Source organism: Pinus tabuliformis, chromosome 6 (assembly GCF_031772625.1).
Source record: "Pinus tabuliformis cultivar Carrire ecotype Pingquan chromosome 6, CPIR1, whole genome shotgun sequence".
Lineage (NCBI taxonomy): Eukaryota > Viridiplantae > Streptophyta > Pinopsida > Pinales > Pinaceae > Pinus > Pinus tabuliformis.
Genome location: NC_142292.1, coordinates 714258980 through 714279951, shown reverse-complemented (window position 1 = coordinate 714279951; position 20972 = coordinate 714258980).

Below are 20972 nucleotides of genomic sequence, written 5' to 3'. Positions count from 1 at the left end.
GAAGTGGTTTTCCTCTCCCACCGTATCACCTTCATCCTCTGATTCTTGGCTAACAAAATTCTGCTGAAAAGGAGGTTTAATTTGCTGCTAAACTGCTGCCTCTTGTGCCTTTGTTTCACGCTGCTTGATTCTATATTGTGGCTGTTGTGCACCTCAGAAATTAGGATTACGCATCTGCGGTTCCGGCTTGTTGAGATGAGTATTTTCGAGCATCGTTACTACCTTGCGAAGAAGCTGATCGGATGTAGAAGCTTCCTCTTTGATTGTTACTCGCTTTTCTGCCTTCATCCTTGCTCTTTTATCATTCAAATTCGCTTCAACACTAAGAGCAATTTTCTGCATATCGTCCAAGGTAGGCGGATCTCTATCTCGCAATGAATAAGCCATCTCCAAATCAAAACCATCCGGGAATTTGAGAAGCTCTGATTTTCTAGATGGCCTCAAATCATTTGGAATAGCATTGTAAACTGTGTTAAACCTGATAATGTAGTCTTGGACCGACTCACCATGATTACGTTTGAGATTGTTGTACTCAGCATTGATCTGAAGTGGATCCTTTCTGATTTCCCATCGATCTAGAAACTGGCTCTGAAGTGCTTCCAAGGTGGGAATGCTTCTAGCTGTCAAACCTCTGAACCATTTTCTTACTTCGCCATCAAATGTTTGTGCAAACAAACGCATAGTTACATCCTCTTCATCTATCTCATATAGATCAAAGAAAGTCGTCATTTTGTCAATATGTTGCTGAGCAGAGATACTTTGTGGAGTGCCATCAAACATGGGAATTTTACTCTGATAATCGGCTGGCATATCATGCAGATTTTGGGGAAGAGCAAGAGGAGCAAATCGGGCAGCCATTGCTTTAGGTAGATTAGGTCTAGGAGTAACAGGTGGAGTAGGTGTAGTTGTAGTATGAGGAGTATGAGGAGGAGAAGTGGTATGGGATGTAGAGGGCGAACCAAATGTAGATTCCGGATAAGTGACTATAGGAGAAACAGAGATAAAAGGAGGATTGGACTGCTCAAGCGCCGTGATAGTAGATCCAATATGACCAGATATAGTTTCAACGAACTCGGCAAGATTGGTTGCGTGAATATCCGACTGAAGAGATCTTAGGATGAAATTGTAAACCAATTTATTGTGTCTCTCAATTTCAAGAGAAACTGCGAAATCAGGGTTAGGAACTAGAGAATCAAGTGCACTTTCAGATTTAGTTTTGAACAAGGACAACTCAAAACTCTCGTCAAAATCAATGTCTTCAAGATACTCAAAAATAGCTGGACATGAATGAAATTTGAATATACGACCATAATTGGAAGCCAGTTTGGAAATCAAGGAACAAATAACCAATCAGCCTGTGAAAACTCTTAACTAATCATCCAAAAGTTCAGAGTTTACAAATGAACTGGGGTAAAATGCAATTGAAGTGCTGTATTCACAAGCTCACGGAGATTGACTGAAGCAACATTTATCTACTTCCGCTTATGCAAAGCAAAAGCGTTTCGAAGGCTACCTGGCGTAACTTCAGGCTCCGTCTAAGAATTATGAAGCAAACACATCAATCAATAGAAAAGTTGTTCTCCTGCTCAAAATTTTTTGAAATTTGTGCTGTAGTGAGGTCAGTTATGAATTTTTGGGCAAAAAACAGGTTTTTCTCATTGATAGGTCGCATGCCGCGCGCGACCTATTTGATGGGCAACTTCATTTTGGGAAAACTTAGCATTTCTGGATTTTTCATGCAAAGATACACCTGCTCAGCAATTACCAAGAGATTTCATCAAGTTTTGAGCCTCCAGAAGGTCAAAAAACATGCAAAAATTGACTTTCTGCCACCTTTTTCACAAACAGGGAGCAGTCTTGGGAGATTGCAATTTTGGAGGGGAAAATGGCCACCAAATTTAGAAATTCCAATTGGGTTGGAAAGTAGACATCTAGAACTTTCCAACAAGCCTACTTTTGCCTCATTTGGACATCTGAAAGTGCCTCAAACGGAGCCCCAAAGAAGTGCGACCTATCAGGATTAGGGCGCGACCTATCAGGCAATTTTCATAATTTTTCACCTACAGCTCAGGAATTCACCCAGCTTTGGCCAGTTTTGACTTGGGATGGGATTTTTCACCCTCTTTGATGTAATTAATGTATTTTCATGTTTATATGACACTTATTTACCTATTCTAGAAGATTCATTCATGAAATAGCAAACATTTAATGAATGAATTGGTTTCCTAGCTTATAGAGGAAAGTTGTTTTGACTGCCTAGATTTTAGTGCTTAGTTTAGAATTAGTTGAAACAGCTCCTAGAAGGATAAGCTCGACCCCTAGAGGCAAGGAAAGATGTTAAATTGCCTATATTATGTACTTTCTTGGTCATTTTCATGGTTGGACTCTTGAGGGAGAAGCTACTATTGTATTATTCATTGTATCTCTGCAATTTTGGCAAAGGAAGAAAGACCAGGGTTTTGCAGTCCTTTTTGGGATTCCTGTGGTTACATGTATTGATGGTGTGCTTCTCTTTGTACTTGTAAGTGTGTTATGTGAAATCATACTCTTTCTTTTTCTTCTGAAATTAGGCAAATGAAGTGTTAAAGTAGAATTCATGATTTCCATGCTCTGCTTTTAAATTTGCTTAATATCAATGTTTTCATCTGTTTAACGAGAACTCAAGGTGATTGCTTGCTCTCCTTCGCTTCTCACCGGTCATTCCTACCCGTTCACTTAATTTAAAGGCATCAATATAGTCTCCTACCTTGCTCCAAATAACCCCCTGCAAAAACTGTGTCCAATCCCCGCACCCAAAATTGCCTTTCCCCGATTTTCCACCAAAATCCTAAAAATTCCCAATTCAAACCTTTTTATCAGTTTACTAGCCTAATATCAGTGTTTCCTTTTTGGTTATCTCGACCATTAAAGATCTTTCCCGAGATAGACCGGAGAGAGCCCTCTCCTGCCCCGTAGGGCTAGCTACGAGGCTAAGTGGTTTGATGTTGCCTTGGAGTTTACCTTTCTCAGCCTAAGGTGAAATTTCAAGCGCTAACACCAGGTTTGATATATGGTTCATAGTGTTGCCGGTCAATCTTTTACCTCTTATTCCATGTTTCTCCAATGTTTGGTATGCCGGTTGCCAATGAAATGGTTTCTGGTGTTAATGTGAAAGTAACACTAGCAAGAGTGGCTTGATCACCATGCAAATGCAACACAAATAAGCAGGCCAACTCATGATGAAACTGAATATTAGCAACCTTTTCACAAAATTCATAACATGACTGATGCTGGAAACAAAAGATGGCAAGAGGGCAAGCCTGCAACTCGGCAAGAGTGGTCGGTTCTTCTCTGATATGTCTGCCACCTCTATGAGGCCTCCTGGGCGCATGTCCCTCCGTGGGTGAATCACTTTGGGTCTCTTCTTCATAATCATATGAAGGATCATATGCCATAACTGCTGAAAGACCAATTGGCTTGGAGAAATAGGTGCTGATGTGTTAAACTGTGTTGAACTGCCTTTGATGATCGTTTGACCTCTGCTTACCAAGGGAAAACAGTGAAACAAGGGACTGTTAGGAGAGGGAAAAATAATGGGAATTTAGGGACTGTTGGGACAGAGTTAGCTAGGGAAAAATGGGATATTATGGGAGTTTTGTATAGGGTTAGGGTTTGGGATTTTACAATTAGGATTTTGGGAAAGGGAACTTGGGATAGGGGATTAGTGAATTTAGGGGGGTTGGGGAACTTAGGGAACAATGAAATTCAGGGATAAATGGGATAGGGGAGTAATGGAGGGATGATGAACTTGGTAGCAAAATAGGTTTTCAAACCCTAGGTAGCAAGTTTTTTTTAATAGTAGGGTTTGATTGCTTCTCACAAGCACCATAAAAAACACACCATCAAACCATCATCAAACTTAGATGAAATACAACTTTGAAGATTGTACCTACTTGTATCAAGACTGTTCCAAGCGATTTCGGGCAATTAGAGCGAGTTTGGAAGTTTTTCGAGCTCTTTGGCTATGTGCGCCATGCAGCACGCCCAATGTTCCGTGCCCCACCAATGTGCTACGCCTGTGCAAAAATACATTGAGTTCTGAGGCCCAGTGCGCCGCGCCTCACCAATGTGCCGCGCCTCCTGCCCAGTGCGCCGCGCTGGTCACCAGGAGTGATTTTCACCCAATTTTTTCCTCTTGCTCAACAAAATCACTTTGATTTACTTGTCTTTTGCAAATGAACTTTACAAATGAAGGCATTGCTTATAAACCAAGAGCTTTTGAAATTTTGGCTCATGAAACCCACTTTTATAATGTTTTGGATTTGACTTTATTTTTAAACTCTGTTTTGAACATTTTCACTGTTTTTTTTTTTCACTTTGTGATGAATTTAATGACCTGAGCTTGCTTGTTTTTGCAGGTGTTGGGGCTTTTGGGCTAAGGAAAGAAACCAGGATGCAGATGAAGCTTGGCAAGGTGACTAGGGTTGCCACTACAGTGATTTACATACAAGAGAACTGAAATTACATGAATTTATACAACAAAAACCTAGAATACTTCGTTTTTCCTCAAAATAGAGTTTTGAGGAAAAATACAATGCTGAGAAAATTATTATGAACTTTATTGGTACTGGAACCTCCTCATGTGCCTGCTGACTGTTATTGGACATTTTGGAGACCTTTTTGATGAGACCCTAGACCTAATGCAACTGAAACCCTAAAAAGGACGTTTACAAATTTGAAGACAAAAAGTGACTGCATATGATTTTGATGAATGAAAATGGGCCTACAGGTAAAAGACATGAGGGAAACTATAGGAAAGCTACTACCTTCAGATGATACATGCACCTAATGGAATGCAACTGACTGAGTGGGACACCTAATATGCAATGCAACAAGAGGATTTGATCTCTAACGGAGGGATGAAGATACCAATACTAACACTTTGAAAATGAAAAAATTAAAATAAAGGCACAAGAAGAGAAAGGCTTCATGCGTTGAGAGGTAAAGCAAGTAACTTTTTCGGGGTACCGTCCAGGCTCTTTGGTAGTGGAGAAATTCTTGTGTTCCTAAAGTGACTCTGTCGGGCTATTGTCCAGGATTGCTGGTAGTGAAGCAACACCAGAGATGAAACTAAAAATCTGACACTTTGTGTTACTTGTCCATCAATATACCTCAGTTGAATTGGCTTGGTATGTGTGTTGCCGATAAAGAGGATGGTAGCGACTACATCTCTAACTCAAGATAGTGAATATGCCATGACAATCAAAGAATCAAAAAATACTTTTGAAAGAGTTAGACTCGCTTTACACAAGACAAGGTCCATACAAAGAGTTGGAGTTCTACCAATGTGTCATCAATGTTGTAGCGGCTGCAACCACCCTCCAAAATTTTGTCTATGCTTTGTTTTGGAGCCTCCCTCCTAAACCACAAAACCTCATCTCGCACTGACCTAGGTACTTGTGCTTTGATTGAGCTTCATCTTTTGCATTTTGGCTTGTGTCTTCTCACTTAGTCTACTGTATAACCCACAAGTCGATCTCTTGACTCGATTTTCACCCGTTCCAGGCTTGCCTTAATGAACTGTGCAATCCTTGAGGGAAACGAGCCTTGCTCTTGGGAATTACGCAGTCCAAGCTAACAGTGAGGTTTCAACTCCAAAATTGTGTAGAGCCAATTGACAACCAAACTTTAGCTGGGGAACTGCCCAAAGCATGAGAGGTGTCCCAGAGCCACTCAACCCAGAAATTGGGCAGAAGCTTCTTCCTTAGAAGTTGCTAAGTGCATGAGCCAGTGGGTTTCCAAACGCTTCCCAGAACTGTGTAATCTCTCCAGGCAATGCATGGTGGCTTTTCCTGAAAAAGAGAAAAAAAGAGAAAAGTGAAAAAACATCCATAGAAAATAGGGATCTCTTTTTACTAGCCCGAAGGATACACTTGAGTTATTTTGGAAACTGTTGCCAAGTGTCGCTTTTTCCTTGATTTTTGGCCTTTGTGTCATAAACCATAAATCAACCAAATCTGTCTAATTGAAGTTGCTAGAGCTCATTTTCACATTTGATCTTGGAGCTTTGTCATTCCCGAGGAGATCAAGGAACCTTCAGTGCGACCGTCGGTCTTTTTTGGGTAATTCTTGCTTTTCTAGTATTTTGCTGCTTTTTTTGTTGCTTTTGTTTGTTTATCTTGTGAGAGTGTTGTTTCACTCTTTTTATTTAATGAACGCATACGTTTTAACTTGTTTTAGCTTGTAGAAGTGGTGTTTTAAGTTTTCCATTGCCTTTCCCAAGTGTTTCATGCATCACCCAATTTTTGCACCCACGGTCACCGTTGCAGCAACTCTGTCCACATGATTTGTTTTCATTTAGTTTGATTGATTCATACATTTGTTTCACTCACATGTATCATCATCCACTTAGATCTACACTCACCATCACACTGTCCTTCAAATATATTTGATTTCTCACTCCCCTTGGGAAGATTTGGGCTTTCTTGGCTTGGATCTCATTTTCTCAGCATGCACTGCGCATTTATGGAGCTCAAGACCTTGGCCTTGGATTCTACAATTGCACAAAGAATTCCTACAGTTGGCTCCAACTACACATTGCATAGTTCCAGGAGACAACCCCAAGCCTTAGCCACTGAGACTATGCAATGCGCACTCTCTCTTGGCATGTGCACAGACTGAACTGTGTATTGTGCAGTTCCAACTAGCAAGACCTCCCCACTAACTGTTGGGACTGCTTAATGCACAGTTCCAGCTAGAAGCTAGTCACCTCTATGAGCCATAATTGTGCAATCCCTCCTAGCACTATCCTTGCTTGTTGCATAGTTTGTTCTTGAAGCTTCTTTTGGTTTCAAGCTAACATTTGCATGCCATAAGTGTCCTCTATGTCACCAGGTACAATACTTATTGAGAAACTCTCTAGCATTTTTAGTTAACATGGCCTCCAATAGAGGTGCATCAAAGGATACTATCGAGAGTAGCATTGGGGAATCATTTGAGAAGGTGTTAGTGAACTTGCCTGAAGACACCCAATTGTTCATCAAGAAGGGCATGAAGTTGACATGGTAGAAAATCAAGGATACCTTTGCAGAGGACTTCAAGGAAGACTTAGAAGATCAGAAATTTTATATTAGTATCCAGCAATCAGGCTTATACAAGGTTGTATGGAGGTACCCCTCCTTCCCATGTGTGGACATCATCCACTGGATTGTCTCACACACAGATCTAGAAACTATAACACTGAGCAGTGCAAGTGGGATAGAGTTTACCACCTTTAGGGCGTGAAACTATCAACAGATGTATCATTTACCTCAGTCGGTGAACCACATGGACACACTTTTCTATGCCACCCACAACTTCTTGAACACCATAGATATTTTCAAGTGCAGGGTGAAAGGGCCATCAAAGTTCAGAATGACATCTAATCATGTTTACAAGACAAAGCCTCTCAGGAAGGCCTACCGGTTCTTGATCACCTTTTATGCTGATTATATGATTAAGAGAGCACGGAGACCTTTCATAAAGGTTGGGTGGTTGTGTTGGATAAGTTGGTGAATAATGGAAGGCCATTCAAATGGCCTAATTTGTTGGCTCTTCAATTCAAAATCCATTGTGATTAATGCCCAAAATCCACCCAAGTATGAGCAATCGATATTCTATATGACTGCGTATTTACTTGATGAAATATGTGCCCAACATCATTTTCCTGGCATGAGCTGGACATGGACATCGAAAGAGACTGTCATTAACATTTATTGCAAGTTTCTTTCCGACTGCAACTGCTGAGGAGTTATGGTGTGGCTGACTGAGTTGATCTTTGAGAAGGATCCACCTTGAGTGTCCTAAGAGGTGATGGAACCAATACTTGACATTGCAGATTGGTATGCCTCACCTGGTGGCACCTTCATCAGGATGTTTAATGGAGAGAAGCCTCTACTTGTTCTACCAAGGTATTCCACAGACAAGTTGGTCATGCAATAGGTATCATATCACATCTCCACATGGTTATCAACAAGGATGCATAGGAGGAAGAAGGCATGATTAGATTTCTTTACGGATTAGATTGTATGATATTAACATCTTGGAATATGCAGATGCTGAAGCTAAGGAACTAGAGAAGTTCGAGTTTAACACCAATGAATTTAATCCGTATGATCCCCATGATATTTGCAAGAACCATTGTGTGAAGATGTACTATACATGGATCCACGGGACATTTCATTGGCATGAGGAGGAGCCTTGGAGGTACTATTACAAGGACTCCAAGATCCACGAGCTAGCCAATATAGTCACAACTTGGAAAGTTGCATTGCAGGTAACAACAATGCAGGAAGCAATAACAACAACATCAATAAGAAGCAAGCCAGCGCAGGACAAGGGCAAGAGGAAGATTGTCGACAACCCAGAGGCGGAGCAAAGCTATAGGATGAGAGAAGACTTTATCACTGGGAAATAAGCTTTGACAGCTAAGGCAAAGAGGGAGCACCAAATAAAGAGAGCAGAGAAAAGGAAGAAAGAAAAGAAAAGGTTGGAGGAAGCAGAACATAAGTTGTATGAAACAGAGAAGAATTTGAAGGAAGAGAAAGAGTTGAGAAGTAGAGAGAGGGAAGAGAAGTAGAAACAAGAATAATAAGAAAGGCAAGGCACGATGACAGAGAAAACAGTTCCCATACAGGTTGAGGAGTCAAAACAATTGATAGTTGAAGAAGACAGTAAATGGATGGACGATCGAGAGCTTTCTCATCAGATTGAGTAACTGATTGTAGTGATGAACATGGAGTTACAGCAAGAGACACATTATAAAGACACTAACCTCATGCCAAGAGAACTTGAGGTCACCTATCAGACTCCACCACCTCCAGTGTCGAAACCAGTCCTGAGCAAGCAAGGAGAGGTTGTTCTCCATGATGATGATCTGATGATGGATGTGTACAATCTATCATTTGACGTGTTGCAGAAGAAGATTGTACATTCTTGGAGAAAGCATTTTATAAATTTTCATGCATCACCTGCATTCATGAAGGAAAGGGTGATAGTTTCAGATGTTAGAAAGCATCCAGTTGTCATTGTCGATTCCAATTTGGCTTATGCAGGAGTCACGAGCTCAAACGGTAAGTTCTTGTTAGATGAGAATGAAAAAATGGCAAGGAACTTATAGGAAGCCAAGAAAGAGGAAAGAAAATCCAGACAACAGAGTGTAGGTTCCGCAATGGCAGAGATGAAGAAAGTGATACTTTCTGAAGTATCAACACTTGAGACTACCATGTAGAAGCTCTATGATAGATTCTTCACCGTGCATAACGTGTTTTTCCATGTGAAGGGCTTACAACAATGGAGCAAAAAGTTGGTTCAAACTCTTAGGGAAATACATGCTTCCATCGCGCATGTGCAAGATTGGAAAATGCGGTACAAAGGGGCCTTGCTTTACTTTCCAAAGATGACGAAGCCACAGGAAAAGCTAGACAAAGCAAAGGTTTGGATGTTGATCTAGAACTATGAGCAACTATCCCCATTCATCAACAATATACAAGATTCATATGCACTGTTGTATAAGAGTTTGGATGTCATGGTAAGAACACACATGATCCTGTCAATTGGTTCCCTCACTGAAGCTAAGCACAAGAACCAACTCCAGCTAGAGATTGACAGGTACATGGAGAAGTTAAGGTGAGAGGCCACCAGTGATGACTTGGAGTTGAGTGCAAAAAACATGCAAAATTACATTAGTGGTCCTGGCATGGTCAACACCATGTTGCCAATGCTTCAAAATGAGTTGGAAAAAGGTCCCAAGACCATATACCCATAAGCCATGGAGGCAAGATCCCACTATCATAAAGACACCATCAAGAAATTTGGGGACATCATCGCACAATACCAAGCTTGGCATCTGTACGTGACTGAGAATCATCTAGTGGAGGTTGCCGAGTTGATCTTTCCCCAAACTTCAGAATCATAATGTTTTGTCTTGTCAAGTTGTCTCTAACCTATTTTGTCTCACATGGGTACAAGCAGAAAATGTATATTATTTGTAAACACGTTGTAAGTGAAATTCCAAGTGTCATTAGTGGAATGTGAACAACCACTGTGTTGTAATGAGTTATTTGTCAAGGAGTTGAAGAGTCAAGAGGGTAGTCAAAGAGTCACAAAGGGGAATGTAAAGGGTCGCCCCACCCTTTGCTATAAAAAGAACCTCATAACTCATAGAATAGGCTTTTTGGGGCCAATATTTTGGCTATGCTTAGGCTTAGAGAAGGCTTGGGAGTACTATGAGGAGCCTTGGCTTCTCCACATCGGAGAGTGAGTATACTTCTTTGGAGGAGCAGGTGTTCTTGACTGTAATGTTCCATTATTGGCGCTAGTGGTTTTCAATGGTGTATGTATGGATGGAACTTTCACTTATAATAATAATAACATAGCCAACATGCTTTCATGCATATATTGTTATTTTAGTTGTACTATTCTGGTTTCTTTAGAAATATATGGTGTTTAACTTACGCATTTTCTTATGAACTATTTTGTATGCAATTTTATGAATTTTGTTGAATGTGTATTGTTGTATTAACCCATCACTTTAACTTCTGGACTATTCTGCATCTTATCTTGTGATGTCATTTCGCTCGCGTGTTCCTTTCAAGTTGCGTATTATTATAGAATTATAAGGGGCACACTTCCTTTTCCCCTCTGTGTGTTAGAACCCCCATACATCTCACATTACTTGCTACAAGGTCAGACACTTTCTTCCACCCAAAGTCATCATACTTATCTCTATGTGCTACCGCAGTCAAGGCACTATTTTACCACCCACTACTAGGACTCCTACTCCAAACAGTCTGAGGTCTAGTTGGGACTTCTTACCGAGGAGATTCCCTTGAATGTTGATGGGTCCATCACCGTCAACATGTTCCCTCCTTGATCTCGAAAATGGTGAATCCTGTCCTTCTTGATCTTCACTTGGACTAGGAGTCATTTGACTGCCAATGAGCTTGAAATGGTCAGAGAGGATATGGTGATCCCAAGCCGAGTTTAAGTAGTTAAGGAGGTGGACAAACCTCATAGATTCTCTCCTAGTTGTCTCTATTAAGCCCCTGCATAGTAATAGCCTAAGTAATGCTTCATTTTCCTAAAATTAAACCAAATTAGGCCACACACTATGACAAACACCTTTTAATTCTCTTACTTAGGATAATATAATGAAAAATGAGAATTAATGCAAGAGAAGGGTAGCTTTAAGGCTGGAGGATTTCATATTAATCTTCAAAATGTACTTATTGATGGAACTCTATTTCCAGGAAAACTAGTGTCTATTCAAATATGCTAGTCCCACTAAGATGGGTAGCTATCTTAGAAACAAATAATTCAAAGTAACTTGTGTTTTCCTTTATGAGAGATAGATAAGAGAGAAGTAGAGAGCACCAACCTCAGTCTTCCGCTTGGCTCCTTGCTTGTTTCCTCTCTCCTTTGATAGAGCTTCACCACTTCTTTCTCACTTGTCCCGCTTCAAAGAACACCTGTAGAGTCAAAGCAGCAAAATATCATCAAAGCATAGATATCTATAACCATAAACAATGTAGAATCAGATGTACATTAACCATACAAATGCATACACAAATACAAGATTCAGAAATATACAAGTATATGGAGGAAAACTCAAATAACTTTATTGATAGAAATAGTAGAAGAGAGGATTACAACCCAGCTGTCTGATCCAGCGCCATCCTCCCAGCATGAAAGCCCTCTTCACCTCATGAAAAGCTAGATTAGTCAACAATACAATGTCTCACAGAGAAACCAACAACACTTCCTTACAAAATACAAAATTCCAGCCTCTGGATCTCTAGGATGAGGGATCCATATATAGATATTTGCAGAGGGGTGAGTCAGCTTCTGGGAATTTGATTAGTGTCATTTCATTGATAGTTCTTGGTTCCACTTGGAGATTTCATGATCTCTTACTCATCCCTGGGCGAATTTAGAGGCAAGTGTCATATGAGCAGTTTCTAGAAGATTCTCTGAGTTTCCACCTAGAAAACTGCCTCTGCCATTTGTCTGCTCTCGCTCATCGCACCCTACAGAAGGGATTTTCAATATGCATCGCACCCCTTGTGTGTAACAGGTGGGATGCATCGCACCCTCAGCATGGAGTAGTCTGTATGGTCCAGTTTTGACCAGTTATGAGCAATTTTTCAGGGAGAACTTCTGGGAAATGATGTAATCAGTTTACCTTGATCATTTAGGGTATGAAACAACACTTTTAGGGGTTTATAATCCCTTGGTTTATGGACATATGTCATTGGGTTTGTAGTGCCCAAATATGTCTATAACAAACTCATCATCACCCCCCTTCTAAAGGTGTTTCTCATCCTCTTAGCAACTAAGTCATCCATGTGCAGCTCTTTCATAGCCCTGGTGGCCTCCCTGACATCCCAAGGCTCCTCAGATGGTGTGCCCTCTTGGGGGTAAGAACCTCCATTCCTCTCTATTTTTGTCTGTTCCTTCTTTTTTCCAGCTTCTTCTCTTCCTTCTTGTAAGCAGAAAGGGTGGATTAAGCTTGAGTCTTATCCTCCTCATTTTCATCCTTTGCATGATCCTCTTGTATAATGGTGTTCTCTCCAAGGCATTCCTTAGGCTATCAGGAGAGTGATATGATTTGATCTATATACTATGGGGTAAGGCATGCCATCTGCTCTCGCAAGATTGCAAACTTTTTGTTCCCAACAACTTGAATGTGTCTTCAAAGTGTAGAATGGATTGCTCTTGGGTAGCAAGGTATTTGGGTGCTAAAGAAGCATCATTGGAGATGAGGCCATGATTTCTAATAACATCCTTTGGGCTCACTACCTCTTCCCTGATATATAATGGTTCATTTACTTCCTTTGTAATTACCCTTTTCACTTCCTCAGCTCTTGTCTCCTCATGAGTAATCTAAGATGCTAAATCCATCAACGACATATCTCCCAATCTTACATTGGGATCCCAAAATTTCATATTTGTCAAAGTGAGGTTGTGCATGTAAAATTCAGTCAAATTTTCTTTGTCTTCCATGTTAGGTTTGCTGCAAAATTCAATGAATTGTTTGTAGTCCTGAAAGGGAATATATCCATGTTGTGCCAAAGTTTTGATTTGGAACTGTAGCCACTATTATTTGAGAAAGAGGGAATAAGACTTTGATGGTTGTTTTCATATCAGTGCTTCCATGGAGATACTTTCCATGGTGGAAAGTTGTGTTTATTTCTCCTATAGTCTCTCTCTCAAGCTCATGTTTTCTTCCTGTAGTTGTTCCTTCATTATAGACTCTCTCATTCTCATCTCACTTAATTATTTTCTCATTTCAACGACCTTTTCTTCCATGATTCCTACATCCTTTACCTTCTTAGATTTAGCAATTTTCATCGACTTATGGGTTCTACCTATTTCTATCTCCAGCTCATAAAGGAGTGGGATTGCAAATTTTTCAAGGATAATCGTTCCTCCTTCAATGAATTTGTAGTAGGATCTCAAGCTAGGTTGTGGGCTAGGTTCTTGGAGCTCTTGTATGTATTTTTCAACAATCTTTTAGGTGGTGGACACCTCTTTTGAGTCTTTCTTAGGCTCCTATAGCTTCCCTTGTCCTTCCTGTAGCAGACTCTACCCCTCCTGTATCAAACTTTGTCTCTCCTGTAGAAACCCTTGTGTCTCTTGTAGCAAACCCTAATCCCCTTGTAGCTTTATTTCTTCCTCTTCCTCAAAGGAAGATTGTATCCTTTACTTTTTGAAGGTGATAGACCTACTGGTAGGCCTACTCACAAGTGTTATGGGTGACTTGGTTTTGGTTTTAGGAGGAGTGACCTCCTCAAATTTTCCCTCCTTGGGTCCTATTTCTTCCTTTCTTCTTGGTGACTCATTAATAACTATAGGAACCCTTATAGGAGTTTGAGGCTTCCCTTGTCTGATTCTAGTGATCCTCCTAGTTATGAAATACATTTGACTTGGTTTGGATTGCTTCCTTTTAGGCTTGACAGGAGTGCCCAATGTATCTAAGGTTGCAACTACTTCCTATTCAGTGTCTTCTTCTCCTTGGGGTGGAGAAGTCTTCTCAAGGATTATTCTTTCTTCTCCTTTCTTCTCCTCCTCTTCTCCTTTCATCTCTACTTCTCCTTCCTCTGTCTTTGCTGCCTCTTTTTCCTCTATTTTTCTTTCCTCTTCTTTTGTTCTTGTTTCCTCTTCCTCCTTTGTCTTTATTTATTCTTATTTTGATCTTGCTACCTCTTCCTCATATGTATTTTCTCCTTCTTCTTCATCTGTTTTTCCCTCTATTCCTCCAACACCCCAGGTTAGAGTCTCTCCTAGTGTGAGGGTTTGTGTTTATATTAAAGTATCCCTATCCATGTATACAAATTTATTCCATATGACATGGATTCTCAAGTGGTTCAGGGCATCCACCATTGTCAATTTGATGAGGCCATGGTGAGTGAAACGCTAGTGTTTTCCTTCCCTTACCTTCTAACTCATCTCCATTATTGAATGCAGACTAAAATATGGGACACTAAGTCTTTGATAAAGGGGTAATTATGCCTTGGATCTTAGCTCTTGGAGTAACCTGAAGTGGTAGGCATAAACCACACTTAATCTCCCTTCACAAGATATGTATTTAAGGATATGGTAAGCTACCTCATCCCAAGGGTAAGGAAAACTTTCTCTTCTCACTCCATTCTTGTATTCTACAGGCTTCTCTTTTGAAAGGAAGAAGTTTTTCCTAGTTGTGACACTTGCCTGCTTGTCTTCTTTGCTCCATCTAATTCCTAGAGGCAAGGTGGTCACTCTATTGATAGTTTCTGGACAGATAGAAATGGTCAACCCTCTGACAATTGTTGTGGCATTGTCTTCCCCTTGAGAGTGTAATTCCATGGAAAATTCATGGGAAAGATCATCATCATACCCCTTTAGTAGCTCAAAGAAACCCAACCACTGGTCGTTTATGAAGATGCCAACTACATGAGGGTGTTGGTCAATACTCCTAATGTTTAAGGGCTCCCTTCTATTAAATCCTCCCCCTATCTCTTCTCTATTACTCCTTGATGTTATGTAGGTGTGGAATTCAAAAAGTCAAGCAGTCTCAGTGGTGAAATAGTGGCATAAAAAGTGGTGAAACAGTGGCATGATGCTTGGTGATAGTGGGGAAGAAGGGTGCTCAAATTGATATTAACCTAGCTATTTCCTTTTATTTTAACCACAACAACTTCCAAAAGGATCCCATATTGATCAATTGACTATTATAGACCCTTAATTTCAAGCAGATTGTCCATGAAATTGGGTGTAGAAACAAATAAGGAGGGTATTACTTACTTCTTATCAGAGAAATTCTAGGTGTGCGTGAAATTTTTAAGAGTATCGAGCCACTATGACTCCTTTTCCTCCCCTAAACTCTTCTCGTAGCTCCTCTCGGGTCTCCTGTAGAAACTGTATGCCTGCCTGTAGCTTTCACCTGTAGCACTATGCAGGCAGAGTTCGAAACTCCTCGATGGCACTCTAAGCTTCTCAATGCACTTGCTTATCCTTCCTCCATCAGTTTTTGGAATGAATGATGGTGCAAATGAATTTGATCCAACACATAATATCCTTTTTTGACTAAGATATTGGAGCTTTGTAGTGACTTGGAATTAACACGAGTTTATTCTTTTGGACCATTGTCCCCACTAATTGTAATCATCTCTCCCTCTTCATGATTATCACCCCACTTCCTGACGACACCACTTCGTTTTGAGTTGACATTTCCATGTTGCATGTGTGACTTAACTCACACTTGATTTGACTAGTCGAGGATGGCTAAATTCACTGGCAACCTTTAGCCCATTAAAACACATTTTTGTCATTTTTATGCTGAGGGAGGAGGTTAGGGTTGCCGTACCTGATCCTACCTATGGATTGATATGTTGTATAGGCTTTCATGCTGGAGTTGTACCATACATCATATTGATCAAGGAGTTGACCTCTTTGATTATTTCCTATGCATGTCCTCATTTTTTTATGTTGCCTTGATTGTTGCTATTGTTGTGTGTTTGCAGGTGCCTCTTCTACTATCCAAGTTGTTGCTGCTGGTGGAAATCCTACCTCAAAATGATGTGTCTCTTCATGGCTAAAAATAGCTTCATCATCCCTTTTGGTGGTGAAAAAAGATAATATCAATGATTACTATGTGGATGTATATGTTGCTACAAGAGGAGTTTCTTCCTGTAGCAGTATTTTCTTCTCCCCTTGAAGTCTTCAGTTGGAATGAGGGATATGAGGGATGTAGGTTTTAACCCCATACAGAAATTACCTGCATACGAATTCTAAAACACAGAAAATAAACAGTGCGAGAGCATAACACATAAAACACATATACACAAAGATTTTCCCTTGGATCCCAAAACCGGGACTACCAGCTTGATTTATCATTATTTCTTTCAATGTTAAAATACATATTTATACATGTTGAAGCATCCAATACCATGGACCGAAAACCATCACGTCCAATACCATGGACCAAAAACCGTCACATCCAATACCATGGACCGAAAACCATCGCGTCCAAAAACATGTGCGAAAATCATGCACAAAACCATAGGTGGGACTGCCCATCCTAACATAGGTTCCAAAACCAAAATTTTCTGGGGCACTACCTCGGACCCCATAAAGTGGGGTTACAGGTATGCCTCAAACCCCCTGTGACCCTCCCCCCGCTACACAATTAGCACAACAAAGGGGGGCTCTGCCCCTACTCTAACCCCCCGGTTAACTACATGGGCTAGTCGTGGAAAGAATATAACACAACCCAACAAGGGAGATGATAATAGCATTAGAATAATGGAGGAGTAGTGTAGGTACTGTATAGATATAAAATGATAGCTTATCTATTTTCTCTTAAGGTAGGACGAAGTGGATAAGTTTGAGAAAAATTTTGGTGAAATTAGTAGATGGATGATGGATGGGTGATGGAAAAGTCATAGGAAGCCCTCTTTATCATTTCTCAGAGTCAGGATGGTCTTTTGGATTTGTTTCCTCCTCAGGTCTCCCTCCTGTAGCTCCATAGGCTCCTCCTATAGCATTACAGGACCTTCCTGTAGCAACACAGGTCCTACCTGTAGCATCATATAGAGGAGGTGGATTTCATATTTCTTGATGATGGGATGGTGGAGAGAGATAGTAATGTGAATGTAGAGGATGGATATGAGGTATATGGATAGAGGAATGGATGGTAGCTTGTAGGTCCTTTCTTGTAGCCATGAAATATGCCACTGTATACAACTCTGTAAAACAAAAGAATGGTTAGAAAATATGATATAACGTTTCTCCCTTTTTCTCTTTTTTTATTTTTCCTATTTTTCTTGAGACACATAGGTTGCCTTAGAGGAGGTTTTCACCTAGGGATATTTATTATTTTTTTCTCTTTTTTTCTCCTAGGCTGCCTCAGAGAGGTTGTCAACCCTAAAGATGGCCTCATATGCCTCATAGAGGTTTTCATCCAGGATTTTTTTTTTTTTAGGAATGTTGTAGACTAGAAGTTATGAGACTTCCAAGCACATTCAATTCCTTCCTTAATGAACTGATAAATTCCTCCTTGGACAGAGGTCTTCTATATAACTTCAACTTGTAACCATTTAAAAGCAAGGGAATGCCTTCTTCATCAATGGTTTTGATCTAGATAGATCCATTTTCATGACACTTTTCCACTAGGTATGGGCCCAACCATCTTGTCATTAGCTTCCCTTTAAAATATTTGAACCTAGAATCATATAATAGGCCCAATCCCCTTCTTGAAAGGTCTTTTCCTTGATATTCTTGTCATTCTAGACCTTCCTTTGCAGCTCTATGATTTTAGGGTGTAAGAGATCTTTCATTTTGAACTCATCAAAGTCATTCAGTAGGAGAAGCTTTTCTTGTTGTGTTGTGGTGACATTTAAGTCCAACTGAGTTGCCATTTTCAAAGTGTTATACTCAAAATCAATAGAAATCAGAGTTTTCTTCCCATAAACCAATCGTATGGAGTGAATCCAGTGGTGGTTTTCCAAGTGGTGTTGTAGGCACAAGTGGCCTTTACTAGTCTCGATGCCCAATCTTTCTTTTTGTTGCTAAAAACCTTGGTGAGGATGCTCTCCAGTGCTCTGTTTGTGACTTCTACTTGCCCACTTGCTCGAGGATGATAGGAAGTGGATGTCATGTGCTTGATATGGTGTTGTCTCATGAGTTCCTCAATAAAATTGGATGTGAATTGTGCTTCTTGGTCAGTCAGTATCTCCCTTGGATACCCAAACTTGTAGAAAATGTTCTCTATTAAAAAAAATTCTATTTTCTGCTTAGTTGCTACTTTAACTGCCTCTATCTCAGCCCACTTTGTCAAGTAACCAGTGCACACAATGTTTTACTTTTTCTTCCCTAATTATGGATCAATTGGCCTAATGAAATCCATGCCCCACTTATCAAATAGCTCTAAAGCTAGTTGAGGTTGTAGGGAAATTTCATCCTTGGGTGTGGGATTTCCTATTCTTTGGCACTGATCACATCTAGTGGTATATCTCCTTGCGTCTTGATGTAAGGTGGGTCAATAATAACTAGGCTGTAAAACTTTAAAGGTTGTCATTTTTCTAGAAAAATGACCTCCACAAGGACCATCATGACATGATGAGAGGATTTCAAAGACCTCCTCCTCTCTTACATATCTCCTCAAGATTTGATCTGCTCCCAACCTAAAAAGAGCTCCCCTAATCCAAGTGAAAGGAGAGATTTTCCTTACAATCTTTCTTTTCTCCTTGGATGATAGATTAGGGGGGAACCTCTTAACAACCAAGTAGTTTTATATGTTAGAAAACCAAGGAGAAAGCACTGAGATGGCAAAGAGGTGCTCATCTCACAATTGATCATCCACCATCTCTTCATTACTTGCAGGCAAGGTTAACCTAGACAAAAAATCTATAACTACATTTTCTTTTCCTGGTTTTCCAATGATAGTGAAATCAAATTGTTGTAACAATAGAAACCACCTAATTATCCTAACATTAACGTCAAGACTGTTCATCAAATATTTAATGTTTGCATGATCAATATGAACAAAAGTTTGGCACCCAGTGATATAGTGCCTAAATTTGTTTAAATAATGTACTACAACTAAGAGCTCTTTTTCAGTGACAATGTAATTTAGATAAGATTTAGACAAATTCTTACTAAGGAAGTAAATAGCATAAGGAAACTCATCCTCTACTTGTTCGAAGGCTCCTCTCGCAACTTTATCTTATGCATCAATATGAATATGGAAAGGAAATGTCTAGTTGGGACCTCTTAGGATGGGTGTAGTGGTCAACTTTTCTTTCAACACTTCAAGGGCCTCTTGACAGCTGTTGGTATAACAGAAATCAAAATCTTTGGCCAGTAAACCAAGAAAAGGTTAAGCCACTTTACTAAGGTCTTGGATGAATCTTGTATAATACCCTACTAGTCCCAAGAAGCTCTTGATGTCCCTTTGCTTCTGAGAGGTAGGGACCCATTTGATGATGGAAATTTTGTTTGGGTCTACCTGTATCCCTTCCTTGGATATTGAATGGCCAAGAAAAATCCCCTCATTCATCAAGAACTCACATTTTTCAGGGCTTAGAGAGAGATTCATTTCAATTCATTTTTTCAAAACCTTGCATAGATTGTAGAGAGCTTCATGGAAGTCACATCCATAAGGAGTGAAGTCATCCATCTAGATTTTGACAGATTCATGAACCAATTCAACAAAAATACTCAAAAATTCCCTTTAGAAAGTAGTCGGGGAATTACACAAACCAAATGGAAGAACTCTATAAGAAAAGGTACCCCAAGGACATGTGAATGTGGTCTTGTCCTGGTCTTCGGGGCTAATATGGATTTGATTGTATCCACTAAATCCATCCAAGAAGGAGGATAATTTATTTCTTGCAAGGCCATCTACGAATTGGTCAATGAAGGGCAAGGGGAAATGGTCCTTGTTTGCATCCTTGTTGATGTCCCAGTAATCCACATAGATTATCCACTTCCCATTCTTCTAAGGAACTAACACGGGAGGTGACACCCACTCACTATCTAAAATGGGGTATATGAACCTTGCATCCAATAGTTTTTGTAGTTATCCTTTCACAATATCCTTAAGATCTGGGTTCATCCTCCTCTGGGGTTGGTGCACATGCTTTCATACCTCCCTGATGTAAATATGGTGGGTAAATATTGAGGGGTGCACACCTCTCATGTCGTTATAGCCCCAAGAAAAAGCATCCTGGTGTTGCCTCAACACTTTGCATAATTGTTCTTATTGTTTGGACAAGAGAGAAGGTTGACATTTAAGGTTTTGGATGGGCCAAACTCTACAATATCAACCTTTTCTGGACTTGATTCAATAGGGCATAAGTCAACCCAAGGATTACTCTCAGATTATTTCATCAAGTCATCAATGGGGATGGGAGTGGGAGGTTGATTCTGAAGGATTTGGTCAATGATATCATCTTCATCAAGTTCCCCCCCTCCTGTAATAATGTCAAGAGTGCATATCTAGTGGGGGTGGTGTGATACATTTCATCTTATTCCTCCTCCTCTAACCACAAGGGTAAGTCATGCTTAATAGAAGGTTGATCAGGAGGATACAATACCAATTATTTAGACAAATGTCTATTCTTAATGGTCATGTTCCCAATCCTACAACTAATGTAAGAATAAGCAGTGGCAAACAATGGCCTTCCAAAGATGAGAGGATAGACATTAAACTTGGTTTTGGGCTGGAGAACCAGGAAATCAGTAGGATACTCCCAAGAGTCAATGGAGACCATAACATCTTCAACAACTCCCTCATGAGATATTGTGGATCTGTCTACAAGTTGCAACACTGTGGTGGTCTTTCTCAAAGCCCCTTGGAGGTTTATCTTTAGCATGGTTTCTTAGTCATCACATTGATTGCAACCTCAAGATCAATTAGGGTGTTAGGGACTATAAGGCCATCAATGTGCACATCTACTATAGGGCTTCCAGGG